Raw genomic sequence first — 13,755 nt, 5'->3', positions numbered from 1 at the left:
CTAGTGGCTATAATTTTAGGCACAGTGCCGAGAATAGAGAGCAACTGAGCATGTGCAGAGTAGGATAAGGCAGTGCAGTACTTGATTTTAAACAAGATAAGCACTTATTCTTAAAGTTTTACATAGCTACTGTATACCTGCAAAGGGGGCCAGCATGAAGGGATCTATCAGGACTTAACTTTCACTTTAAATGTATTTTTTTAAATGCAAGCAGTGTAAGTACCCTAATGTGACCTGGTAACAGCCTCTTGCAGTTACAGAATGTGAGAGGAATAAAAAGCACAAGGCACCATTCAGGTCAAGTACTGAAAAGAAACATGCTGATAGGAAAACAGCAGAGCAACATAGATATGAGCTCATCACTGTACTACCAGTCACTGACTGGAGTAGGGTTTAGGATGACCTAGGCTCAACGGAAGGGGGTTGAATGATGCTGGCCATGAGACTGAGGATGTCAGGGAAAAGGCTGTGGTGAAACTGGCACTTCCTCTGACACTCGTGATGGGCGTATCAGGCACATTCCTGCACGCATGTGCATCGGCTGAAGATTGGCGAATGGGCGTACACAGGTTCAGCTTTCAGCTCAAAATGTTTTACTTATCCAGCCTGACTTGAAGATAGTAATCCGACAGGCCTCAGTTCATTGCACAGATCCTGAAGCAGGAGGGGTTTCTGTGGTGTCAAGATAAAATATTTGATCCACCTCAAGTAAGACTTCAAGTTTTAAACACCTTCCACGGCCATAAGCTTACCAGGCATTTCAGGGTGCGGAAAATGTATGAACTTGTTCAGCGTTCCTTCTGGTGGCCCAGCCTGAGGCAGGACTGCATGGATTACATGAACTCCTGTATCATTTGCCAACACAATAAGGGATCCAATGCTAAATCATGGGGCCTGCTAAGACCACTTCCAATTCCTGAGCAGCCCTGGAAAAAACTATCCATGGACTTTATTGTTGATCTACCTTCCTCTGAAGGGTTTTCCACCATCTTGGTGGTAGTGGATCGTCTTTCAAAAATGGCTCATTTTCTGCCCAGGGTTGGCACACCCTCTCTGAATACAGCCAACGTATTTATCAAGGAGATAGTCAGGCTGCATGGGCTGACGGACAACATTATATCTGACAGAGGGGTGCAGTTTACTTCCAGGTTCTGGAGAGATCTCTGTAAATCCTTATCCATAGAAGTTTGTCTATCCTCAGTGTACCACCCACGGAGCAATGGGCAAATGGAGAGGACTAATCAAACCTTGGAGCAGTACTTACAATGTTTCTGCACCTGTTTTCAGGATAACTGGGTTTCTCTCCTCTCTTGTGCGGAATTTGCTTACAACAACTCTCGGCATGCTTCAACCAATCAGTCTCCTTTTTTATGGGCGAACTATGGGTTCCATCCCTTCTTCATACCCAATACATGAGGCATCAGTTCCTGCGGTCCAGGATCACGTTAGCTTTATTAAAACCAATTATCAATTGCTGCAGGAGGCTGTGCGAAAAGCTCAAAATGCCTATAAGAAGTTTCATTACAAAAAAAGGAAGGAGATCCCGGACTTCAAAGTTGGAGACAAAGTATGGCTCTCAGCTATGAACCTTAAAATTATTGTGCTCTCCAGAAAGCTGGGGCCAAGGTTTATCGGCCCTTTTGAAATCTATAGGGTGATAAATCCTGTGGCCTTTGAGTTGGCACTTCCCAATTCTTTCAAAATTCACCCAGTTTTCTACGCCTCCTTATTTAAGCCAGTTATACCAAGCCTGTTCCCTGGGATAGATGAGAAATTTAGACCATTATGGACTGCTGGAAGAAAGGTAGATAGGTCCAGTATCTCATCAAATGGAAGGGTTACCCACTTAAGATAATTCTTGGGAGCCCGCCAGTAACCTACATGCCCCCTGGTTGGTACAGAAATTCCACAGAAGATTTCCCATGAAGCATGGTCCATTTGGGTATCTGGAGCTGTCCCTTGGGGGGGGGGGGGCACTGTCAGGGAAATGGCAGTGGTGAAACTGGCACTTCCGCCAGTACTTGTGATGGGAACATCAGGTGCATTCCTGCGTGCATGCGCACCGGCCGAAGATTGGCGAATGGGTGTACGCAGGTTTGCCACGTTGTGCGTTTGTGAACACGCATGTGCAATGGCGCATGCATGACATCTTGATGCAATCACTTGCTGGCCTATATAGGACCTCTGCTTAGCTCATTTAGTTGCTGGATTGTCGTGAGCCTTCCTGTGACCTGTGCATCTGCTTACCTGCCTTGGATTTCCTGTTGTGACCCAGCCTGTTTCTGACTCTGACCCTCTGGCTTGTCTCATCTACCTCGCTCCTGTTTGGCTCTACAGTGTATGAACCTGGCTTGTTCCACGGATTCTGCCATTGCCTTGTCCCTGCCTTCCTGTTATGACCTTGGCTATAGATCCTGTTTCTGCTACCTGCCTGTGCCCTCGGACTGATTAATTGTGTTTGGGCCTGAGCCTGCTTCTATACCTGTTTCCCGGCTGTACCAGTTGTCTAGTTCATCTGAAGACTCCAGAAGGACTTCTGCCTGGCATCCTTCAGGGGACCAACGGTCTACTCCACTGACCCTGTTGGCTACCAGTGCTTATTTGGGCGCTACACCTCCTGTCCCAAACTCAGGAGTGTATCGCGCTCAGCCGCAAGGGGAGCCCTCTCTGCATTTCGGTGTAGGATCAGGTACATGACAGAGGACTTGTAGATGCAGAAATAAGTACTGTGTGAGAAATCTATGGATTGAAGGCAAATTTTGCAGCAAAAGCTGTTTTTATTGTATCTTTTAAAGTACACTCTTCTTCCTGCTTTGTAGTGCTACATAGTAGTTGTTCTTTACCAGCCATTTTTACAATGGCAATATCCCATAATTTAGCTTGGTTAACCTGGGAATTCTCATAAAAAAAATAAAAATAAAAAAAACTGCACGATTAAGTAAGAGCATTAAGCCCCCGACGCTACTTCGCACCGCGACCTACCTCGGAGCGGCCGCCACGGACTTCATACCATTGAAGTCTATGGCGGTCGCCTCCGGGTCGCCCCAAAGAAGCTCCGGACCCTTTTTCTAGGTCGCCCTAGTGTGAACCGGCACTAACACAATGAATGTGGAAAAACCTAAGTATAAACATTAAGCTGTATGTCCAGTTGGAACATTTTAATAATGAAGCAGACAGTGCTATGCTAGGCTTCTATCACTTGCTCAAGTGAAAAAGCTTTCACCAATCAAAAAGTGTGGGAAAATCTTCAACAGCATCGCAGACATAAAAGAAAATTAAATGTATTTTTTTTTTTTTTTTTTTTAGTGAAGAAATCTAGCTTTATATTGCTGTCTGTGTCCCTTTTACAGATTTTTCATCACTTTCTGTCTGGTCAAACAGATGTCCCCATGACAGTAAGTGAGGAGAATTCTCTTTAAATGAGCTCCAGATATGGTAAGTTTTTACATAGTTACATTGGTCCATACCATATCTGTGGGAGCCCTCTAGAAGCTGGAAATCACAGAAATAGACACCACTACTCAAATGATCTTACTTGCTTCCGAGTCCTGTGCTGGGAGGTCTGATGCATTCTGAACACAGGAGGACAGCCACTCGGCATGGGCACCATTCAAAAATTGTTTTGCATTTTCTGAATAAATGCAAAGTGTTCTTTGATTGGATGATGGGGAAGAGCATGACGTCAGCCCCCCCCCCCCCTCCAAATTGTCCAATCAGAGAACACTTTGTATTAATTTAGAGAATGCAAAACATTCTCTAAATAGTAACAATTCAAGAGAATGTCCAGCGCTTCAGGAACAATTATAATCGGTGAGTATTATCCCACAGGTGACTTTCCAAGCTCCTACCAGATTTCCAATCCACTTATGTCAAATGAGTCCAATGAACAAAATCGCTAACTGTGTGTCTTCTCCTTTATTCACCTTTGCTTCACAAATATCTACAACTCATCACATGTGAAACCCAAAAGAAAATCATATAGTGTAGTATTTTGTAAATGAATGGAAACAAACATCTATATTGTACTCACATGTAAATATACCGGTGTGACAGTTTATTGGACCCATTTGGCATAAGTGAATTAGAAATCTGGAAAGAGGCTTGGAAGGTAATTTGCAGGATAATACTTACCTTTTGTAATTTTTCCTGAGGTGCTGGACATTCTCTTGAATTTTTGAATTGTAAAGGCCAGGGGGCGTTGGTGGTCTGTCCGGCTGCTTGAGAGAATCTGGGAGGCCCTTTTTTGCTGGTGGACTCTTAAAAAATTCTCTGAATAGTGCCTGTGGTGAGCAACCATCCTACTGCATTCAAAATGCATCAGGCCAGCCTCTTAGCACAGGACCTGGGTGCAAGCGGAGTTAATTGGAGTAGCAGTGTCTACCTAATGATTTCCAGCCTACAGGGGCTTCAGCCAGGTATGGTATATGCATACTTACCTTGGTCCAAGCTGGACCAATGTAACTATATGAAGATACACCATGCCTGGAATTTGTATTTAAGTACATCACCACCTGTCCCACAACCTGACCTCCTGATACTGTCCCAGAACAAATATATTCCAAAGGGTAATAGTATGTGGAAGGGCTTAACATTTCTTTGTCAAAATAAACTAAAGTAGCAACTAAAGCAAATCTAACATGAGAGAAATATGGAAGCGGCCATTGCTGGCTTCACTACATTCTAAGCCACTTACTTGACACAAATATGCAGGTCATGAAAGTTAGTCTGTTTTTGCATGCTTGTCAGTAACTCAAAGTACTGACACAATACCAAAATATATATATATCTATATATATATAGATATATATATATATATATATAAATCACACGAATTACTCAAGTGCAAAGTAGCGAAGGTGCAAACATAAGTATGGTGCATAAAAGGTGCTAGAGAAAGTCCATATAAAAATCCACTTGTGCAAGTTCAGCAAATAAAGTGCTTGATAGATGTCTCCGCAACTGTGTGCTTGTGACACCACCACCAAAACCCGCAAGATGGCCTCTCACCTTATATATAAATAAAGGAGGCAATGTATCCTTAATGGGAGTTGGGTCCAATAGCCATACTCTTAGTAACAATCACTGGAATGGCGTTGTGGACAGCTCAGCACATAACAGATTGCATGTAAAGGAATGGCACAACAGATCTAAATGCTTTCTGAATGGTTGCCCTTTATTAAGTAGTATTAAAAAATAGACTCACATAATATAGTACAATCGAAGCTTGTGCAGGTTGTAGGAACATAACATGGAGTGGGAGAGGAGCCGTGCTGCCGGGTCGCCGCTCGTCTTTTGGGTCTCCGCCCCTATACGTGTGGCGTCATACGCTTGCGCGTCCCGACTTCGTCAGTAGTAGGCCCTTACTGATGAAGTCGTGACGCACAAGCGTATGACGCCACGCGTACAGGGGGCGGAGACCCAATAGACGAGTGGCGACCCGGCAGCACGGCTCCTCTCCCACTCCACGTTATGTGCCTACAGCCTGCACAAGCTTGGATTGTGCTCTATTATCTGAGTCTATTTTTTAATACTACTTAATAAAGGGCAACCATACAGAGAGCATTTAGATCTGTTGTGCCATTCCTTTACATGCAATCCGTTATGTGCTGAGCTATCCACAACGCCATTCCAGTGATTGTTACTAAGAGTATGGCTATTGGACCCACCTCCCATTAAGGATACATTGTTTCCTTTATTTATATATAAGGTAAGAGGCCATCTTGCGGGTTTTGGTGGTGGTGTCACGAGCACACAGTTGTGGAGACATCTATCAAGCACTTTATTTGCTGAACTTGCACAAGTGGATTTTTATATGGATATTCTTTAGCACCTTTTATGCACCATACTTATGTTTGCATCTTTGCTACTTTGCACTGAGTAATTAGTGTTATATATATATATATATATATATATATATATATATATAAATATATATATATATATTGGTATATCTTTATTGATCTCCAGCCAATAAGTTGCTTTTTGCATACCTGTAGCTGTCCTTATTTTTGCTACCACTCGTTATCAACCTTGGCTTGTTCATCAATTACACTTCCATCTCATCCGATCCAGCTGCTATTCGTTACTGACCCTTCACTTGTTCATCGAGTACACTTGTGTAAATATAAATTAACTATTGCGCTTACTGAAAAACTATTCCAAAATCAGCTGCTGGCACTACAATACAACAATATTGTTAAAATCTCTATATGTATAAAAAGTGCCACACTAAAATTAGTATGGAAAGATTAAACATGTGTTGTAACACATAATAAAATAAAGATTCTATTAATAAATATCATATATACAAGTGTATAAACAATGGCAAAAGTGCGAAGTGCAAAATGTCCAATGATGCTTCCACCCTTCAATGAAAACCGAATGAAGTGCAAATCTTGCAAACTAAATAAATAAATCAATGTGTCCAAGTCCAAATGATATATCCTTATAAAAAAAAGGTAATTCTGTGTTCCAAGGTAGAAAAAAGGAAAAGACACCGCCAGTGCTCCAATCACCAAATAAGAAAACTTGGGAGCGCTTACCAGAAATAGTGAACTCTAATTACCATATGGCAAGTCGCATACGCTTTGGGTATATAAACTTGCTGAAACGACCCTTGATGTGTAGTCCCTCTTTGAATGGCTCAGGTACTCAAAGAGAAAAAGAAACTCCACATAGTGCAATAACGTCCAAAATTTTACATTTATTGAAAGGTAAAAAATTTCCCACAAGAATGACAAGCATAAAAACACATGTATCTTGAAAGGGCGCAGTATCGAGAAGAAAGCTCACTGAAGCCCGACAACCATTTCGCCCTCTTGGACTTCATCTGGGTTATGAGCTTTCAACCACTAACTGCGCTTATATACACCAAATATTAATAAACCACAGATAAAATCACTAAATGGTAATACCTGTATAGCAATGTTCGGAGTGCACTCAATGCCTCCATATGATTACTGTGTAGTTCCTGGTGTTAACCAAGCCTCACTCTCAGAGCAAGGCTGGTCTAATTCATCATAACTCCATGAGTAACCAGCACTTCCGTGCTGTCACCTAATTGGAGAAAGAAGCAGTAACCAAGTAGGGCTGCAACTAACGATTATTTTAATAATCGATTAGTTGCCGATTATTTTTTCGATTAATCGATTAATCGGATAAAATCATAAAAAAACTCAATATGCCTTTTTTTTCATTTATTTAAAATAATAATGAACAAACAGAGTGTTAGTGCCGGTTCACACTTGTGCGGTTTGCGAAATCGCATGTAATTCGGAGCGCACTGCTCCTAAATTACATGCGATCTCATGTGCGGATGCGAGTTCAGCCATACACTTTGTGTGGCTGAATTTGCAGCGCAACCACAGCAAACTCGCACTTGAGGCTTTTTTTGAGCCGCCTCAGAATCGGATCGCACAGTGGTTCACACTTGTGCGATCTGATTCTGTGCGAACTTGCAGATCGCACTGCAATATGCAATTGCAACTGGGGGTGTCGTTAACTTTTAATTTGCACCCCCTGTGTATTGCATATGGCAGTGTGAACTGCCAGATGTGCGGATGCGATGCGGGAACACGCTGCATATTCGCAGTGTTCCCGCATCGCACAAATGTGAACCGGCACTAAGACCATGGCATGCGCACATCTGGCAGTTCACACTGCCATATGCGATACGAAGGGGGTGCAAATTAAAAGTTAACGACACCCCCAGTTGCGATCGCATATTGCAGTGCGATCTGCAAGTTCGCACAGAATCGGATCGCACAAATGTGAACCACTTACCACTGTGCGATCCGATTCTGAGGCGGCTCAAAAAAAGCCTCATGTATGGCTGAACTCGCATCCGCACATGAGATCACATGTAATTTAGGAGCAGTGCGCTCCGAATTACATGCAATCTCGCAAACCGCACAAGTGTGAACCGGCCCTTATACCAAAACTTTTTTTTTTTTTTTAAATTAAGCTGCTATATACTGTAAATAATATAATAAAAGCTTATCCAGATAAAAGAGTTAATATTCCTTATAAAGTGCAATATTATAATAGAAAAATAAGTGAATAAAAACGTCCATGTCAGCCATAGATATGAAATAGGGAGCATAGAAAGACCACCTATATGTGTTATATGGACGTTTTTAATCACTTATTTTTCTATTATAATATTGCACTTTATAAGGAATATTAACTCTTATCTGGATAAGCTTTTATTCTGTTTTTTGGCGGGCTGCATTGCATGGAATGGACACTGTAACTAGTACTATGTTCGGCACTCACGTTTTGCTGCTTCTCCCTCAGCTCGATATGACTCACTCCCTCACTGACTCAGCAAGAAGGCAGAGAGGAAAGGAGGAGGGAGGATGGAGGGGGGAGGTCACGGAAGTGCCAAGCTGTGAGAGAGACAGACAGTGAGTGCACACTGCAGCTTCACATAGGATACGGAGCTCGCTGACAGTCGGGGAATGTCAAGAATGCAGCACAACTAATCGACGGAGCAACTAATCGATAATGACAATCATTGACAACGATTGTAATTATCGATTTAGTCGATTAGTTGTTTCAGCCCTATAACCAAGCCTTGTTCTGGTCACGAGACTTGGCTGTGAAAAACAATCAACTTCCTGCATTAAAGACGTCGCATATACAGGCCTCTAGAGGTGACGTAGTGTATTGCATTCCACATCGAACCTCCAATGAGAGAATGCGCATCGATCTCAGGAAGTAAAGTGCTAAAACATTTAAAAAACAAATCGGCAATGCAGGGATGAATAAGTGGAGAAAGTGCAAATAGATCCGAACAGAGTATCTACATACATAAATTAACATAATAGTTCATAAGCCATGTAAATAAATGTGGGCATGTGAATATCTGTATATATGTAATAAAATATGAATTATTATGAAAATAGTGAACACAGTGAATAACTAACTCTCTATGGCACTGTCTGCACAGGGAACACCAGTACCAAACTTGTATATATATATATATATATATATATATATGTATACATACATATACATATGGATACATATATATACACATATACCCACACATACATAAACATAGTATTTACATGTACATGCATAGGAATTTGGATAAAGAATGTATACAAAATACAAAAATGAAAGGTCTCATATAAAAATTAAAAATATAATATATTAAAATGAAAAAATATTAAAAAATATAATTCCCTTTTGCAAACTACCTGTTCAATAATCAAGACTTAATAATAAAAGCATTAATATCCCAATCAACGTTCATACCGTATAGCCAATATGATTTAACCTCATAAATCCAGTATGTCTGTAACTGCGAGAGGCCTCTAACAATAGGGCCTCCTCTCCATGGGGGTGTGTATTTGTCTATAACTTGGAATAAAGTGCCACTGGGGTCTTTATTATGACAACGGAGACAATGTTTGGGGACGCTATGGTTAGTAGCGCCCTTTTTAACATTAGCAATATGCTCATTGACTCTCACTGAAAAAGGGCATATAGTGCATCCTACATATTGTTTCTTACATGGACATGTAAGCATGTATACAACAATGTATTGCACATGTGGAAAAGCATTTCATCTCATATCTGTGGTTAGTGACCGCAGAGATAAACAAATCACATTTTCCTTTTTTACCTATATTGTAATGGCACACGTTACATCTGCATAGGAAAATAACCTATAAGGTTATGGAAAAAAGTTAGTCTTGTTGGAGGATCAGTAATATTGGGTGCAACCTTGCCTCTTAAAGAGGGTGCTCCCCTATATGTGACTTTAGCCTGTTCTGGAAGGTACGGACCAAGGACCCTATCATTTTTCAAAACGTCCCAATGTTTCTTAATAGTACTCTTAATTTGTCTATGTTGGATCGAAAAGGATGTAAAAAATTACCAATGCGGTTAAATATTGGTATTCGTTTTCCTGTCAATATTGGATACTTTTGCTATATCATTATCAATGTTGTATCCCTTCTCCAAAAATCTAAGTTTTAAGATAGCTGCCTGGTGTTGAAAATCAGAAAGGTTGGTGCAATTCCGTCAAACCCTCAAGAGCTGACTATAGGGGACAGATGTTAACCATGCTTTATGGTGGCAACTATCAACTGGAATGTATCCATTCCTGTCTGTAGGTTTAAAATATATCAAAACCTCTAAGTTATCTCCTACTGCTTTAATCTCTAGATCGAGAAAATAGATGGCTTCTTTACTAGCCTCATATGTAAAAGAGATACCTCTGTCATTAACATTTATTTGGGTCATAAAAGCTTCCAGGGATACAAAATCTCCATTCCAAAGGAAGAGGACGTCATCTATGTATTTGGCCCAGAGGGCTAACTGGGGAAGTCTCCGAGCATAGATGACGTCCTCCTCCCACTGGGCCATAAACAGATTCGGTAGACTGGGAGCAAACTTGGCTCCCATCGCAACTCCTTTCTGTTGTGAATAGTATTCATTCTCAAACCAAAAGTAATTATGCTTGGTAGCAAAATCCATGAGTTCCATGATAAAGTCCTGTTGTACTCTGGGGAGTGAATTATTATTGTTTAAATGTTGTTTGACCACTCTCAAACCTAAGTGGTGGGGCATGCAACGTCCGCCGTAGCTAATATATACCCTTCCTTAAACTCTATGTTTTCAAGTAATTGGATGGTAGCTTTGGCGTCCTTCAAATATGAAGGGGTTAATTTAACTAAAGGCTGTAAGAAGTCAATGTATTGTCCTATACGTGACGTCACGGAATCAATCCCGCTAATGATGGGACGTCCTGGAGGGTAAATAGGGTCCTTGTGTACCTTTGGAAGGTAAGAAATGATTGGAATCCTGCGGGCTTGTGGAATTAAATAAGCCCTCTCTTTTTTATCCAGGATCCCCTTATCAAAGCCTTTATTAATTAAAGAGACTAATTCTTTTTTATAGCGAATGGTAGGATTATGTAAAAGTTTTTTTATCGGTAGCTTCATCACCGAGCAACCTATTCATCTCTCTCAGATAATCTGATTTGTCTAATACAACAATTGCTCCGCCTTTGTCAGCAGGACGAATAACTACGTTTTTCGTATTACACAGCTGTTATATTCCCGCTCCTTATTCAGGGTGTTCGCGTGTCTTTTTAATGGGTAGTTTATCTAAATCATTTAAAACCAGTTCTTTGAAACTTTGATAGATGGGACAATCTGGCCCGGAGGGTTAAACAAAGATGGGTTAGAAAGGCCTGAATGGACATATTCGCCAATGCAGTTCCTCGCCGCGGGTTGTATGGGATTAGCCATAATATGTCTCTGTATGTTCAATTTCCGTATGAACTTTTGTACATCAATAAATGTCTGAAATTTGTTAAGCTTTTTGGGAAAACAAATTTTAAACCTTTATCTAAAGTCAATTTCTCAGCTGCTGTAAGTTCTACTTGGCTGAGATTAAAAATGCCTTGGCCTGCTATGTTCTTTTCCTTTTTCCTCTGAACTCTCCGCCCCCCTCGGGAGCCTCTCTTGGTTCTGGGTCCCAGTTTTGTCCTTGTGTCTCCCGGGGAAAACCCCAATGTTTATACTGATTGGAGTTTAATATGGTTATAATTATATTGAGACCTATCGTAATTGTCTCCGTCTCTCTCAGGGTAAGAATGCGTATAGTTATGTTGGAAATCATCCCTGAGTGGGGAAAATCGGTTGGAAACATGTACCGGTGATTTATTTGAACCATAATATTCATTCCTGCCATATGAGTAATTAGTTCTATCATGATCAAAACCTGAACGGGACTGAGGGCGCCTAGGTGGGGCCACGTTGGAACCTCGACTACACTTCCGCTTTTCCTATTTTGCTTCATCAACTACCTGACTCCCGCTTGTTCTCTTCCTGCTGGGGCAATACTGAGGGCCGCGGCTTGGCATTAACACGCAGCGAAATCCATCTTCACTATCAAGAGCACTAGTGAAGACTGGCTAATGCTTAGACTCTGCGCCTTGGGTGAGTCTGCATCATCTGCTAGTCAATCTGTTTGTGTATTATTCCAGGTGACTACTCAGGAATCTCTCAACTGCTACAGCCACTGGCCTCTAAACCTGATTCCAGACCATGACATAGGTATAAACCTGCTTCTTCCACAAGCCTATGCCCTTTCAATGTTTTTTCCTCCCTGACAGGGTTGAAATACATCTGCCAAAGTATTTCACTTTTTAGTAAACCATACACAGATCAAATTGTATAAAGTGTAAACATTTCTAGTTACATAGTTAGTCAGGATGAAAAAGACACTCGTCCATCCAGTTTAACCAATAAACACACACACACACACACACAAATAGAAAACCCTCTGTATACACCATGCTATACCCCTAGTTTATCCAAAACAAGGCAAAAAAAATGCAATAAAGCATGATCCAATTCATTTCAGTGGGGGAAAAAACTCCTTCCTGATCCCCCTGGAGGCAATCAGATATTTCTTGGATCAATACCCCTAGCATTAATTAGGATTCAGATATATTTGTGGCATTTAGAAATTCATCCAGCTCTTTTTTAAAACAATCTACTGAGCTGACCATAACTAGTTCTTGAGGGAGACTACAGTATCCCACGTTTTCACAGCTATTACTGTGAAGAAGCCTTTCCTTATGTGAAAGTTAAATCTTTTTTTCTCCAAACTTAAGGAGTCCCCCCTTGTCCTCTGTAATGACCTGAAGTTGAATAACTTAGTGAATTTCTATTTTTTGTTACTAATACAGCAAAAAAAAGGCTAGCTTGGATATCACTAGGGGCAGGTCTGGCAACCTTTGCCTATTAAGTTTGCAAGTTAGGTAAAAGGGGTTCTACCAGGGATAAGAGCATAGGCAACCCAAAATCAGCAAACACATTAAAAATTATGTATTGACTAACTACTTAGTGCTGCCCCAGTGGTACTAAGGGTCTTGTATGCTTATTTTTGCCCAGGAGTCAACTAACCAACTTTTATTGTAAAAATAAGCAGCAATACCATCAAGCAGGCAAGATGCCACTGGCACAAGTGGTATTGCAGGTACATCACCATTTTGCATGGCCTGCCTAAAAGTCCAATGTCAATACATATATGATTTATACTGTAGATGAAAAGCATGATGTCTTACATAAACCAGTCAAGACTAAAGAGTAATTAAACCCTAAACAAGAGAAATGAAGATGTGACCTAAATTAGTTTGAAGTGTGACAGTAATTTTGAATTTTTATGGGTAATGTCCCAATTACTTAGAACTCGGTAAGTGGGACCATTTTGATTAAAGGTGTTTTGATGATACCTAAGTAGAATATCAATTCCCTTTCTATTAGGATAACTGGGTTTTCTCCCAAGTGCCTTGGATGGCCTCATTGCTAATCTGAATTATCGGCACATTTGCATAATAATAGGGCATTTTTAAAAGAATATGCAAAATTTACGAGTATTTGAAGTGTTGGATCTTCTGTGTCATTATTTTTAACATCATTTTTTAATTTACTATAGAACAAGTGAACAAAGAGACTTTGGTAACCTTGAATTAAGATATTTTAAGCAATCTGACAATTTTTCTTCTCTTTTGCTTCATTAATACAAAGCTAAATTGAATGCTTAACTTTAGAGTCATTTCTGTGTCAGAATTTCTACATCAGCTGTCATTAGACCTCAGGAGTTCTAAAATATTTAACGGGTCTCAAGCTTCTGCAGTATCCCAAATATGTCAATTATTTTCAATAGAATGTACAGCCTTTTACTTGGCGTTAAAAATGAAGATGGAAACACCTAATTACGAGTCAGGGA

The 13,755-nt window shown here is 40.6% G+C and overlaps 1 protein-coding gene across 3 annotated transcripts in view; it reads right to left on the bottom strand.

The window, feature by feature from the left end:
- Positions 1–13,755, bottom strand: part of RGS6 (regulator of G protein signaling 6) — a gene marked incomplete at its 5' end in the record, with an annotated part of 657,279 nt that overhangs the window by 373,580 nt on the left and 269,944 nt on the right. The window lies entirely within an intron of this gene.

Source organism: Pelophylax lessonae, assembly GCF_965119305.1.
Source record: "Pelophylax lessonae genome assembly, chromosome: 13".
In the NCBI taxonomy this organism is placed as follows: domain Eukaryota; kingdom Metazoa; phylum Chordata; class Amphibia; order Anura; family Ranidae; genus Pelophylax; species Pelophylax lessonae.
This window is presented reverse-complemented; position numbering and strand designations above follow the sequence as displayed.